General features: G+C 44.2%; 1 protein-coding gene across 8 annotated transcripts in view; it reads left to right on the top strand.

Annotated features, from left to right (window-relative positions):
• Positions 1–14,597, top strand: part of KANSL1 (KAT8 regulatory NSL complex subunit 1) — a 102,983-nt gene that overhangs the window by 21,337 nt on the left and 67,049 nt on the right. The window lies entirely within an intron of this gene.

Below are 14,597 nucleotides of genomic sequence, written 5' to 3'. Positions count from 1 at the left end.
GATTGTTAAAACTAGTGTGGTGTGATTTGCAGCATGCTTCCTAGTTCAGGCAGCACATGCAACGTTGAGGATAAAATTGTTCATGCATACGGTAGTTGCTGATGTTCTTCTGGAGCAGCAGGTCCTGGTAGTGCTGGCTGGAATGGTGCAAACATGCTGCAGATAAAAACCCCAAATACTATATATTCTCTCCATGAAGTGTTGGACCTGTCCCTTAAAATGACCTGTTTGTCTTTTTACAATGAGAATCCTCATAGTAGACCAGTTAATGTGAAGTAAGGCCAGTCTGAATCTTCATAGCTGACAGCATACTTGGGAGTTTTTATTATTTGGCCAAACTATCTGCCTGGAAAAAAGCCTCTGAAAGGATTTGGTCCAAGTGCCAGTGGATTTGGAAGTGTGTGTTCTCTTTTTTAGTGTGGAAAATGATTGTTGGGAATTTTCTTCTTGCCTGTGAGTTGTGTTTAATGACGACAACAGCCTCATGGTGCTGGTAACTGGATGCTGTTTGCAGAAGTATTAGGTGTCAGTTTGTGTGTGGAGGAGGATCCTTATCAAGGCAAAAGGTCTTGAGACAGGTCAAGGAAGAAGGGAAATTTTTCTTCTAAACCCGAGGTCTTTCCCTAGAAGTGCATCTTAGTATTTTGCACAAGTCTTTTTAAAAGTCCATATTCTGTGTCTGGTCTGTGTAAAATCTTGCTTGCATCAGTAGATGATCTCTTCCACCCTGATGGACCTATTGAGCTTAAACCTCAGGCTGGGAAGTACAGTCGACAAACAGCTCCCTGCAGCAGTCACAGGGGTCCTGTTTAGAATGTGGACAGCTTTCCCATCAAGCCTGGAAATAGTCACCAGGACTTTTCCATATACTTTTGGGATTTGTTCAGATCTCTGTGGAGAAATAACTGTATTTTGTTACCTGGGGTCTAAAGTCACGTTACTGGCTGATCGAGTGCTGCGTGTTACAAATCCTGCTGAACTGGGTAGGTGGATGTGAACAGTGTTTGTAACTTCAGCATCCTCCAAAACCACAGTCAGATGGATGAGTGCTGATGAACAGATGTTACAGCTCTTGAATATTAAATTCCAGCTAAATGTCACATCATGTTTTAGGATGTTAGCATGGGAGGGATTTCTGTCTGTGAAGTCTTCAACGTGGCACGAGTTTGGCTTTCTCCCAGTGCAGAGCTAGAAGCTGAGCATGTGATCCCTGCTGGCTGGACATAAAGGGGTTCTTGTGCTGTTAGAGAGTTTAATAACTTTATCCCTGTTCTATAATGTCTGCAAACTTTACTGTTGGGATTAGTGGTAATACTGCATTTTTAAGTATTCTTATGTTTATTAGAGGAGACATTTGATTAAAATTCTATCCAAAGTAATGCTAAGTTTCCCATACTGTGGGTTTCATAGATGGGTTTCGTAGATTCATGTGTTGTCTGGCAAAGTGAAATGTCTTTGCCACTCATCTTAATCCCAAGGGGAAGTGAGGTATTCAGAGACATGATGCGTGAAATTCTTTGCTGACTTTTCTGCCCCGTGTGTTAGTCATGCCTTTACATTCCCCAGCCTCCTGAGTACTCCTAAAAAGCCCAAGATTTTGAAGCTAATAAAAAGAATGATCCTTCTGTTGCCAGTAGGTTCAGAAGCTGGTGTGTATGCACACTGGCATCTAGGCCAGGCTCACCAAACCTCGTTTCAAGTTGATGCCTGTGGGTATTTAGTAATTAGTCTTCCCAGCATTGACTGTCCTGTTGGCATGAGTGCTTTGACATTGGGTCTCACGAGCTCTGGCATTACTGGAGTTGAGGCTGAATGCACATTTGTGCTTGTTAGCAAAGCTCCTGAAGTCAACCATCTGAGTACTTCTAAATATCATTCTTTTCAGAGCAGTGCTGAGAAGCAGGAAGGGGAAGAGCTGACTTTTCCACTGGGAAGCTGCCTTGGGCCAGTGTATTGTACAGAACCATTGTTTTACGTTCCTGTGAGCACAGAACTGCAAAGGCTTTTTTGCAGGGTTGCACAAGTATGGCCGGATTTTGCAGCTTGCTAACTTTGCTTATTAAAGGGAAGACTTTTGCCTTGATTATTTTAATTTTGATAGCGAGATGGAATATCTTCATGAGTGTAAAACTTCTGTCTCATCCTTCAGTCAGCATCTCTTGGCTTGGTATTGCCCCTGCCTTCCCCCAAGAAGTTGCTTGCTTGCTTCTAGATCTTCAGTGAGAGTTGTGCTACAAATGGTGTGTCTTTAGCTTGCTTGCTGTAGGTGGCCATGTCACTGACTGCCTCTGGGGTTCAAGTAGAAGCATGCAAAAGAAACAAAGGCTTGTTTGCATCATGCTTAGATAAGAGCTGACCTTTGAGTTTTTCTGGCATGGTGGCATTCCAGAATCAGTATCTGGTCAAGGACAGACTTTGAAGCATTTGTACTGTTTTGGCCTGCCTGATCTTGGCTGTAGAGCAGCACCTTCTGAAGGAATTGCATCTTTCCAGTAGCGTTTGGGATCTGTTGGAACTTCTTAGTTCCTTTTGAAGCACTTGGAGACCTGCTGCCCAGGAAGGTGCTGTCATTCAGGTGCATAACCAGGCCACCATGTCATGCATAAACAAAGCAGGGAGGTGCTTGTTACACCTTTGTTGGGAAGCCCTGCCAGCCATGGGCTTGGTTTAACAAGACCTTTAGTTCTCATGCAGCTGATGGGGAAAGGCAGCTGGTGCAGACAGGGTTGGTTTGTGCTGCATTTTTAGCTTTGTGTGAACCAGGGACCATCACATTGCATCCAGTTTGCTCTCACATGAACAACACACAGCTCTACACAGCTAGCAGCCTCTTACCTGTGGCTTCAGGGTGTGCAGTGGCAGAGTTAGGAGACGTGAGTTTTGCCTCTGGTGGTGGTGAAGGCAGGTTAGAGCCTCCCTGGTACAGAATTGGACTGAATTTCTTTGTCTGGGTGTGACTGTATGCAGCAGTTGTCTGCATCTGTGAAACCTGTGCTGCTGTGAAAGGCCCCACATGCTGTTTGTCAGCGTGGTAGGATCAGGAACTGCTGTTTGGAAAGGTGGTTTGGAGCAGGGCGTGAGAATTCCTCCGAGTGCTGGAAGGCTGCTGGTGGGCTCTGCCTGATGTGGCCAATCATCCAAGTTCTGGTGTTTCTGTGGCCCTGTGCTAATACATAAAAGTAGGAAATACTTCATGTGACTCATGCATCTTTGTAGTAGTAGGTTTTTTCAAGCTGGTTGGGTCCTTTGGTTGTCTTGTGTTTCTCTGTAGGTTAGTTTCATCAGAATTTGTCAATTTTTGTCTGATTAGTTACTTGTGTTGAGCAGAACATGGTCATTAGCTGGTGAGTGGTGTGTGATTTAGTGTCTGCAATCCCCAACTGCAGTCTGTGTTTCATGGAAAAAAATGGTGAGAAGGTAGTGAAAACAAATATTTAATTGGAACTTACGTTTTCATTCAGGTTTCTTATCTGGAAAGTCACTGTTTCGGTGGCAGTTACATCCAAGCTGCTGGGAGTCAAGTGAAGTTCCTAGTGAGTAACTTCTCACAGCACACTTTACAAGGCTCAGACAATACCTGCAGTTGTTCAGTTGTGGTTGGTATGATGCCCATGGCCATGATGCCTGAGCACACTTTAATTATCCCCATTTACTGGTGGGAAATCTGAACACCTCTGCACTTTGGTGTTGGAGTGAATCATTTCACAGCCTTGGAGACCATGTGTTGACTCCTCCCCTGGACTGTGTCAGATTGTGCTGCTTGGATTTCAGAACTGCTGGTCTTGGGGTAGTAATAAAGGTTTCTCACTAATATGTGCTTTTGATGGTGCTAGTTTTGAAGCCCTGTGGTGGAGTGGGATGTGTGTGGCACTTGCAGCAGTGGTTGTTTGAGGGGTCATTGCAGCAGGGCCAGGGAGGTGATTCTGCCCTTTCACTCTGCTCTGGTGAGCACCTGAGCACCTGGAACACTGCGTTGAGCTCTGGAGCACGGGAGAGACATGGAGCTCCTGGAGAGAGTCCAGAAGAGGCCACGGAGATGATGAGAGGGCTGGAGCAGCTCTGCTCTGGAGACAGGCTGGGAGAGTTGGGGTGTTCAGCCTGGAGAAGAGAAGGCTCCAGGGAGACCTTAGAGCAGCTTCCAGTGCCTGAAGGGGCTCCAGGAAAGCTGGGAAGGGGCATTTCACCAGAGAGGGCAGTGATAGGGTAAAGAGTAATAATTTTAAACTGAAAGAGGGAAGATTTAGGTGAGACATCTGGGAGAAACTCTTCACTGTGAGGGTGGTGAGACCCTGGCCCAGGTTGCCCAGGGAAGCTGTGGCTGCCCCATCCCTGGCAGTGTTGAAGGGCAGGTTGGATGGGGCTTGGAGCAACCTGGGCTGGTGGGAGATTCTATCATCAGTTGACTGAGAAATAGGAATTACAAATTCAGATTTTCTTCCCTTCATTATATTTTTCAAGAGCATGATATGGAAGCTTGTATCTCAAGGGCTATTAAATCACATTTCTCAGGCCCGTGATTTCATGGAGCTGTAATTCAGGTGGCAAATCCCACACTGTGGGGACTAAGGAAGCTTTTCCAAATGATCACAAACACATTCCACTAACTCTTGATTTATGCAGAACATTCCTAAAAGTCTGTCTTCACTCTTCCTGACTTTTACAGTTGCCTGCTTGGCTTTTTGTGGTGGTGTTCTTGTTCTTGACTTCTAGCTTTATGTGCAGGTCCTGACACACATTACTTAACTTCCTGTTTTTCAGCTATTTATGAAAACTTGCATGTGTTGTACCTGAGTTGCTCAGCAGCAATGTGCTGGTCAAGAGAGATGTCCCTCAAGCATCCTTCATTTGGGAAGAGTGAGCAAATCCTGAACATGCTCTTGCTTTGCATTTGAAAGCAGAATAGCAGAGAGCAGTTCATTGTTCAGAAATGCTTAATCAGGTATCCAGAGTAAGTAGGACACTCTGCAAGTCCCTTTTGCTTTTTAGAAAAGAGGGCAAATGAGAACACTGCTTGAGAAGGATCTGAAGAAAAACGAGTCAGTTATTTCTCCAAGAAATGTTAGCCTGAGTACACCTTTTATGGATGCAATGGGTGTCTAGTAGGTTGTTTCTCACTTTGATTCCAGTCTCAATCCTCATGCAGACCTCAGTGGTGTCTGGAAGGGGGGTTAGGTGGTTTTGGGGTGTGTTGCCATCCACAGGACTCAGTTAAGCTCAGTTGATGTGGTGCTTTTGGCTTTCATCCTAGAGGGAGTTTGATGTGTTGGGTTAAATTTATCCTTCTGGGCTGGAGTGACAGTTGTTTTAGAGGGAGCAGAAGGGAACCAACACCTGGAGTTAGGTCTGTGAGTGAAGGGTAACGTTGGAGTCAGGTGCTGTGGTGCAGGAAAGTGCTTGAATTTGGTGTGGGGTTGTTGAATGCAAACAGCATCTTTCTACATCTTTCTAACAGATGCCTTTAATGTTCTTGCAGGGTTTTGGGTTATTCTTTTTGGAGTCAGATCTTCTCTGCCTGTTTCTTGGGCTGTGGGGCTGGTCTGGGGTGTGAAACAGGTCTGGAAATGATTTGGTGTCTGGCACTACCAGTAAACCACACTTGGTCTCTCCTGCTCTTACGAAGCAGGGCAGAGAGTAAGAACAGACTCTAGTTCAGATATTTAGGACTTGTGGGTGAATCTTTGGATAGAGTTACATAAATATTTACTGTTTTTTTTCATTGGAAAAAGCCTGTCACAGTATCTGGAGCAGCAGAAAAAAATGTTTGTGAAGTTTGTGAGTGTGAACTGGTGTTAAAAAGCGAGTGTGGCAACTTGTCTGCTTTCCTACAATCTCATGTGAAACTGAAGTTAGTGTTTGAGCAAGGGGAAGTGGATCTGTTTGGAGTTGGTCTGTAATAGTGAAGTCAATCTACCAGCGTGGGGGATAGAGAAAAAGACTTTTGTGCATCTGTAAGCAGCTACAGCATGGAGCCGTGTTTTTATTCTTGTTCATACTGGCACAAGACCAAAAATTAAAATACAGCTAAGATTATAACTGAAGCAATGGCAAACACTAACTTAGAGATTCTTAAGGTGTGCTTCACAGATGTGCTTTTTCTTTCTGAGACATACTGGCTTTCATAATGCTGTAACATGGGCTTCCCCCCCCTCCTTTGTTCTCTCCCCCAGCAGATCCGTTCTAGCCCAGCAGCAGCGCTGCGCTGCTTTTCCAGCTGGGGGAAAATGTTTTCCTTGCTAAACTGGCACTACCCCAGCAGATTTTTCCACGGAGTGTGTTTTGGGCACACCCTGGGTATGGTGCATTTTGCAAGTGTCTTGTTTCAAAGGCTTTGGAGAAGCGAAGGGCATCACTGAGCCATCCTTGGCTAAAATGCTTTAGGTGGAAGAGAACTTTAAAAACTGACTTAGGTTTCACTTGCGGGATTTGTGAATGAAGAGAAGGACTTAAAAATCAAACTAGGGCCTGTGTGTTGACTAATAATTCAGCTGGGAAGTGGAAAGAGAGACTTGAATTGCAGTTGAGTGCAGCAGTTGGCCTTGTGTCTGGATCCAGATGGGAACTGGGAATGGTTCAGTTCTCCACTGCACTGGAGTTGTCTCCAGCACCCTCTGGTTGTGGCTCTCTGCCTTTGAAAGGTTTGCCAGTGTGCTTTGGTGTAACGAAATGGTTTGCTTAACCTAACATCCAGCTCTTTTCTTCCACCCCCTACCCGACCTTCCCTGTGATAAGGTTACTTTCTGGAATGCCTGCTCCAGCTTTGACCTCAGCACTGAGCAAGCTATTTATGGGAAGGGTACCTGGCACGGGTGCGCCGAGTTAGGGATTTTGTTAATGGTGCCTGGGATTTGTGTGTGGAACGTGCATTAAATTGCATCACATCAGCAGTGAGGAGGGTGATACTTTAGTGAAAGAGTGTTTAGAAGGGGACAGTCAGAGACTTGTGTTTGTTGTTGAGAGTTTAAGTTCACTGGTTTTGTTTCCAAGATGGGGTGTCTCAAACATTTTCCTACGGGTGGGTCAAGTTGAAGGTGGCCTCCCCAAAAGCAGCCTCCAACTTTGTTGTTACAGCAGTTGTCTGTGGCTGGTTGTTGTACCCAAGCAAGGAGGTCATCACGGGGATGTATTTAAAGCTCTTCTGTTTGTTGTAAGCTGTCAGGTCAGTGAACACCTTGGCAGATGGCTGTTTTCTCCCTGGTGCTCATGTACAACCATGATGCCTTAATGGCAAAACGAGATGTTCCCTGCGATAGTGATGGCAGCTCTGGGCTGGCACCGCTCGTGACACTTCTGAAGCAGATTAATTTGTCCTGTCTTATGAATGAGCATGAGCATGCTCTTTCCAGAAGTGCTTAATTTTAAGATCTTTAGCCCATTTTAAAGAGTTACAGCTCCCTTTGTCTCTTAAATACATGCATCCTTACTGTGTAAAATATGTCATTTGAGCCGTCTCTTGCTTAGGAGCAGTTGGGAAGTGGGAGCAAAGAAGTAGTTTTGGACACACAAGTCACTGCAGTTTCAGACATCTCCATGCAGTACTTGAGAACACTGAGTTTGTCAGATAGTTGTTTCACTTTTTAAGAAGTGCCTCCCAACAGGGTGGGTTTGTGAAATGTGGCTTCATTTGGTGGCTTGCCTAATAAAAGAGTAATTTAAAACAATACAAAGAAAAGAAACACACCCACCCCTATCATGGTGACCTTTTTTCTTTATTAGACTCAAAACACTTGATCCTCAAATCACCAAAAGAAGGAAATAAGGAGGATTGGGGTGCTCCTTATACAGCAGAGCTTTAAGCTCTTGTGTCTGTGACATTTTAGCAGTTTCCATAGTAACACATAACGATGTTGTAAAAAATGTTGCAGGGATTTTATTTGTATAAAGGAAGACCTTAAAATATTAATGTCAGGCAGTGTGAATCGGAGGGAAGTCAAATTGTATTTTCTGTTGGGAGCAAAAAAAATGGATGCAAGGTAGAAGGAAGTGATTTAATGTGTTGTCTGGAGTGAACAGCCATCTGTAGATTGAACTCTTGGCCAGCAAAAATGAGAGGACTTCAGTCATCTTGGGAATGTTGGCCACAAAGTCTTTCCTCTCTGATACTACAGGTAAGGCTTTGGAAATGCTCTGTGTCACTTGTTCTCCAACTGTTGGTAAAAAATATTTGATCTTAGAAGAACTTTTGTCCCAGTCCATGTGCAGCTTGATCTTGTTTCCTTCTTTTATGGTATTGGTGACGTGTTTGGAGCCAGTGCCCTGTTTGTATTCATGGGAGTCTCTGTAAGCTTAGTTGGGTTAAAAACTGGATGTCTGCATTTAGAAGCCTTTGTACTAGAGTAGCTCATAGAGCTTTACAGGCAATCTGCATTTAGTGAATTCCCTGGTGGCTCCTGCTTAATGACCAATATTGAGCTTTGGGTGTTGGGGGGCTGGTGACGTTGCATTGCATTTATCAAATCCAATCCATCCTGGAGTAATAAGCGGAGAGGTTTTATGTAGATGCAATAGGCATAAATCAGAAAAAAAACCCTGTTTAATGGAGAAAAAGGGTTTAGAGAGGGATATTTGTGTTGTTTAAATTAGAGTTGTGGGTCAGCAGCCTCATATTTATGCCCGGTTTGGTGAACAGAGGCAGTGAAGGGCAGCAAAAGGCATGTGGTTCAGGTGTTTTTGCAATTAAATCACTTGTAGGACCCTAGCAAGAAATCCCCACTTTCCAGATCAGCTTAAATATCTGTGTGTGAATGTCTCCCTTCTGTGGTTTTCTCTTATCAAGTTAGATATTGAATCTTTTTATTATTGTTAGGTATTAAGTCTTTTGAGTTCTGGCCGTGCCCCAATAGCTTGTGGCCAAGGAGCTGCCATGAGCTGGTCTCCACCACTGTCAGTGCTCCCTGGGTGCAGCCAGGTGCTGGCTGGAGGTTAGCAAGGGTTGTTCCTGATTTTTCTCAGTTGTAATTGCGAAGCTTGGGCATGGTGACAGCTGGTTGTGCCCTGCCCTTGACTGGTGTCTGCATCAGAAATTGAGTAGTAGTTAAGGTGTTTCTTCTGCCCATTGGAGTGGACATCTCTCAGTGCAGCAGCTTGTGGACCTGGCTGGTTCCTGGGCACCTGGATGTTGCAAACCTTGCTGTTCCTTCTCTGTGAGCTCACAGGCACTGAGCCCTGTGGTGGGATGAGCAGTGTCACTCGTGGGGCTGTGTGTGCCTGTGGACTTCAGTTCTCGCTGTGTTCTGCCGCATAAAGGTACGTTGCATTGCAGGTAGAGATACCACATTGTAAAAAACCTCCGTGCCTTGCACCCTGGCCTTTTATTTGTTGTTTTTAAACTTGCTCCTGTGTTTTAGGTGGTACAAGCACCGTGTGCTGCTATCACCTGCAGTGACTAGCCCTAAAAATGCATGGAAAGGAGGTTAATGAGTTCAGAGGTGGGTGCAGCAGCCACTGGTGCCCTGGGTGTCCCTTCCATGCACCCTCTTGAAGAAAGTCTGGCACAAGAGCTCTGCACCTGGGGCAGGATGTTTGTTGTTCACCTGCAGTCTCTCTGTCACCATTCCTTTGGGAATGTCCTGTCCTGGGTGCTGTGGGTGTCAGCACCAAGGAATAACCAGCACATGGAACTGGGGCAGGGGCTGACCCAGAGGTGAGGGCTGAGCCAGCCAGGCAGCTTCAAAAGGGCTTTGGTGCTGGTGATCTTGTGCTTCTGACAAAATTTAACTGCTGTGGTCCCAGTTCCTCATCTGGGTGGTTTGATGTGAAGAGGTAACAGCTCTCCATGTTGCTAGTGGCCTCTTTTTCTGCTGCAGGCTCACATCCCACTGACCAAGGGGTAAATATTTCTGTTTTGCAGCCCTTGCTATTCCTAGGCTGGGACAGTAGCATGAATAAAAGTTGCACCAGCTAAATCTGCCTATTTTTGTGTGAATTGGAGCCCTTCTCCGTGTGACTTGTGCTATTCCAGTGCTGGCCATTTCAAAAAAATGAGACAATTGGCCTTCTGTGAATCTGCATTTTGAATGCAGAACACTTGCAGGGCTCTTGCTCCATGTATGCAACATTTTGTGGTATTGGCTTTATACTGTCTCAGACTAAAACAAGAAAATTGTTCTCCTTCTGCTCCTTCTGTGTTGTAGGTAGTTCTCTGATCTGCAGAAATTTCTGATAGTCCAAAGGGAAGATGCTGTTGGTACTGAGGCAGCAGAAAATCATTCGAAGGAACAACCACATTAGAAAATCTTTCAAGGCATTATGATTAACCACTTTTCCTATGTCAAGGCAGATTAAATTGGTACAGATTAATTTTCAAGTATTTTTTAGCATAATATACACACCTGAGTGTCATCTAATGGATCATTGGTCATGTATTGGTCAAAGTCTTACCATTTTAAAGAAAATAAATCTGAGTAGTAGTCAGCCACTTAAAGAAAATTCATCAGTCTGATGATTCATGTTGTGCCTAAAGACAGCTTTCCATATCCAGCCCTCGCTCACTCTGCCTCCCATCCCCCTCTCCCTGCCTCTGGAAATGGGCAAAAAGCCCAAAACAACTTAACTCTTGGTTATTTAAACCTATTTTTAATAAATGATACTTGTAGAAAGTCTTACCTGAAGGCTTTGATTGACAGTGTTTTGTGTATTAAATCTTAAACTGGCTTATGAAGTGTGTAACTTTGCTGGTTGGGTTCTTTTTGGGTTTTTTTCCAGCTGCTTTTTGATGAATATAAGCTGTTCTTTGAATTCTTACTAACAGGCTGAAATTACATCTGTCTCTGGTTACAGCAGTTCTGTACTCGATCACCCTTTTGTGTGAATCTTTGACTTGTCAGACGTGCCCTAGTGCCCCTCCTCTCACTCCTACATCAGCTCTGCTCTTGTGTTCACATCCAGGGCTTTTTAATGTAAGGATTTCTCATTAATATAAGGAGCTCTAGTTATTTTTGCAGCTAACTCTCCTGTGTGCTGGCTGGTGAGGTAACATTGATTTTCAAAATAGTATCCTCTGTAGAGGAAAAGCTTTCGTAACCCATTCTAGTTGTCATGGCACAGATCTGCCTTCCCCCCCCTTACTTGCTGTTACCAGGCATGCTTTGGTGATGTTAAACTCCTGAAACCAAATGCCTCTTCAGGCTGGGTACAGGTAAGCCCTAATCAGATTATCTGCTCTGCAAATTGAGTTGCTTATTTTACCAATGTTTGCTTGGGCTAGAGCAGGTGAATTTGTGTGCTAGGACAAGCACTGTGATAAATTGAAATGGGTTGATGAAGCTTTTTGATGACTGTATAAGACAGTAAAAAATTATCAACTGTTTGCTTGAGTTCTCCATGTGTATTAATTTCTTTCCCCTATGTTGACATGAATTAATTTCCCCTTTGTTTTTTCCCTCTCCCCCATGGGCAGTAGGTACATGTTTGCCACTTCATGTCCTTCAGTAATTTCTGCAACAGCTTCTTTTGGTCCAAGGTTCACCCACTACTCAGATCAAGCAGTTGGAGTGCACAAGAACTCTAGTTGCCTTGCACCTCATTTCCTTTTTCTATCCTTCCCATGACCTACAAAGACGGTATCTGAAAACTGCTGGATGCTCAGTGATGCAAGTCGTGGAGAGGACAGAGAGAAAATTCTGTGGGTTTTTTCCTTCCTTGTTCTTGTGCCTGTGAAGGCTTTGGTGGGAAATTCCCAGAAGCTTTTCAGTTGTGATGCTCAGAGCAAGTGGTGGCTGCAAGATCTCAGCTCTGGGGGGGGAACATCCTCTCTCTCTCTCTTGTAGCAGTAACAAAGTGGTCCCCACTAATGAGAGTCTGTTGCTGTAGCTGAGTGTTACTTGGTGAATCTGCCATAGGAATCCTCTCTTTATTGTTTTCCTCTGATGTTGCAGCATTCCTCAAAATCACTTTAATCTAGTTCTTGTCTGCTTGTTAACAACCATGTGCATCCAGAGCACTTGGCTACTTTAAATGTTTGCTTTATATAATGAAACTCCCTCCCTTTTTGGAGCTTTCTAGTAGGATTTTTTTTTTCCCCCCCTCTCTGATGTAGGTGTTTGAATTTCTCAACTAGTCAAACTAGTACATAAAGTAATCTTCCTGTCCTGGGTCTTGCTGTAGTAGTCTTACTGGAAAAATATTTGTTTTCACTTAAATTTATTAGACCTGGGAGAAAATGATGTAATCCTCCCTCCAGTTTGAAAGAGTGAAAACAAAATTTCCAAGAATTCCATGTTCAGTGAAGCCTTTTCTCCCATAATTTCTGCCCCTCTCCACTCTCCCCCTCTGGTCCTGTAGATACTGGAGTTTTAAAGCGAGTTGGAGGTTTATTGCCCAGTGATGGGGGTTTTTGGGCAGATGAGAAATCCTGGGATGTGTGTGTGTGCCAGTCCTTGCTGTCCTTGAGAACTGCTGACCTGGTAAAAATGGGAGCTTTAATTGAAGTAATGGAGCTCTCGTGTGTTTCCCTTCATTCCTGAGAGTAACTGGTCCAAGAGCATCTTGCTTTATTTGTTTGGCTGATGCTTGGCAAGATAAAGGAGGTTCTGAGAATTTGTGATTATCTGCTTAACTGTGGCTTATGCTGTTGTCTCCTACAATGCAGTGGAGCAGGGAGGCAGCACACCCCCCTCCTCCTCCTCCTCTGCCATGAGGAGCAGCAGCTGCCCGACTTCCTCGAGGATTAATCATCTCCATCGTACCTCTGATCAGTTTTGGACACACATTAGGGTAGAGAAATCAAAAGAAAGGTTGTTTCTTGCCTCACAGAAATATCTTGGAGAATGTAAAAAAAAAATACATGCAAACCCCTCACTTAAATACACCCTTTTATAATAATTGTAATTGCCTGTTAGCACAGTGCTGGCTGCTATCACTCTGAAAGTCTTGGCGTTTGTTGCAAGGGATTGTACAATAATATCAGAGGGACATTTTCCCTTTGTTCCAAGGTCTGTCTTTCTTTTTTTGGGGTGAAAACATTCCATAATCTCTCCTACTTGTCGTGAACTTCTCGCCCTTGGAGCAGGGTGGTGGTACTGAAGTACAATGGCTGCATTAAGGTTCTGATTCTTACCACAGCTCGTCCCAGCTAGGCTAATGAAAAAAAAAAAAAAGTCATATCTCTTCCAGAGCTGGGAATTCTCTGGGTCTGGGGAAGTGAAAATACGTAGTAGTTTGGCAGTTCAGCCCACTTGGGACCCTTTGAGGCCACATAGTAACCAACTGGCAGTGATGGCTCTTTGTTTCCGATACAATTACTTTTGTGTTGGCTTTTGTTGTGAAATGCTTGGCTGCAAAGTTCTTGAATGCATTTGAGAATGTCTCATGTGTTTGATGCTTTCTTCTGTCTTGTGCAAATCCTGTTGCCATGAGTCAGGAGAAGAGTGAAGCAGTTAAGTCTCAGGTTCAGCCCAGTATAATTTGCTCTGATGGGCAGTGGTCTTGTTCACAGTGTGATTATGCATCAGATCTTGGGTTGTTGAACCTGCTGTCAGTCTGACAATGGTGCAGCAGATTTTAGAAATCCCAATAGGTTGAGAATCTGTGTTGTGTGCTTTGCTTTGTGTGAACCTTTTTAAATTTTATCAAGCATTAATATCTGGAAGATGATGCAGTTCTACAAACTTTTCATTCGCTGCCTTTTTTCATGGATTGCTTGGCTGAAAGTTGCCACAACTCCATTTTTTGGCTCTTGTTCTGGCTTGAAGATGTGTCAGGGTGACATGCTTTGCTCTTGTTTGTAAATAAAAAATAAAATTAAAAAATGGTATTTTATAGAATGGGTTGGAAGGGACCTCTAAATGTCCCTGCTTATCATAGGGGGGCTGGACTGGATGACATTTCTAGACCAGATTGCTCAGAGCCCTGTCAAGCCTGACCTTGAATGTCACCAGAGAAGGGGCCTCCACCACCTCTCTGGGCAACCTGTTCCAGTGGTCCTCCACCCTCGTAGTAAAGAACTTTCTCCTAATGTCCATCCTAAATTTACCCTTTTCTAGCTTGAAACCATTACTCCTTATCCTGTTGTTACATGCTGTTGTGAACAGCTCTTCCCCCTTTCAGGTATTGGTGTATTTGCTTCTCTAGAAAAGCAAAACTCATGGAAAGCAGTGACTGGAAGGGAGATGATGCTGCCTTCTCTTCCTGTCCCTCTCCCCCAAAAGAACAGCAAACCCTCCTGAAGTCAACACCCCTCTTACAAAAATCTCCTGGGGAGACTGATTTGGTGAGTTTTCTGAGAAAACTGAGGAGGGTTGGGGTGATGATGGAAGCTCTGCCTCTTGTACAAGATGTTTCAATGCTGCCAATCAAAACATCTTCTAAAAATATCCCATCGTCTAGAAGAATCTATTCTTGCAAATCAGAGCCTGATATTAAATATCACACTGGTGATGGCAAAGGATCCAAATTAAAGAAGCAGACCAATATTTATTTCTTTTCCCCCTTTGGTTATTTGTTGCAGGCCTCACACAGGATGCAAATAAAATCAGTCTGAGCATGAGATCCTTCCAAAAATGTGGTACTTGGATTGCAGGGGAGTTTGCTCAGAAGGTGGGAACTGGCTTGCTCTTCTCTACAGAGCCTTTTTTTTCCATGTTGCATGCCTGGTGTCTTGG

The sequence above is a fragment of the Apus apus genome, chromosome 25, assembly GCF_020740795.1.
Source record: "Apus apus isolate bApuApu2 chromosome 25, bApuApu2.pri.cur, whole genome shotgun sequence".
In the NCBI taxonomy this organism is placed as follows: Eukaryota; Metazoa; Chordata; class Aves; order Apodiformes; family Apodidae; genus Apus; species Apus apus.
The sequence above is the reverse complement of the archived record's forward strand: the minus strand, read 5'-3'. Positions and strand labels throughout refer to the sequence as shown.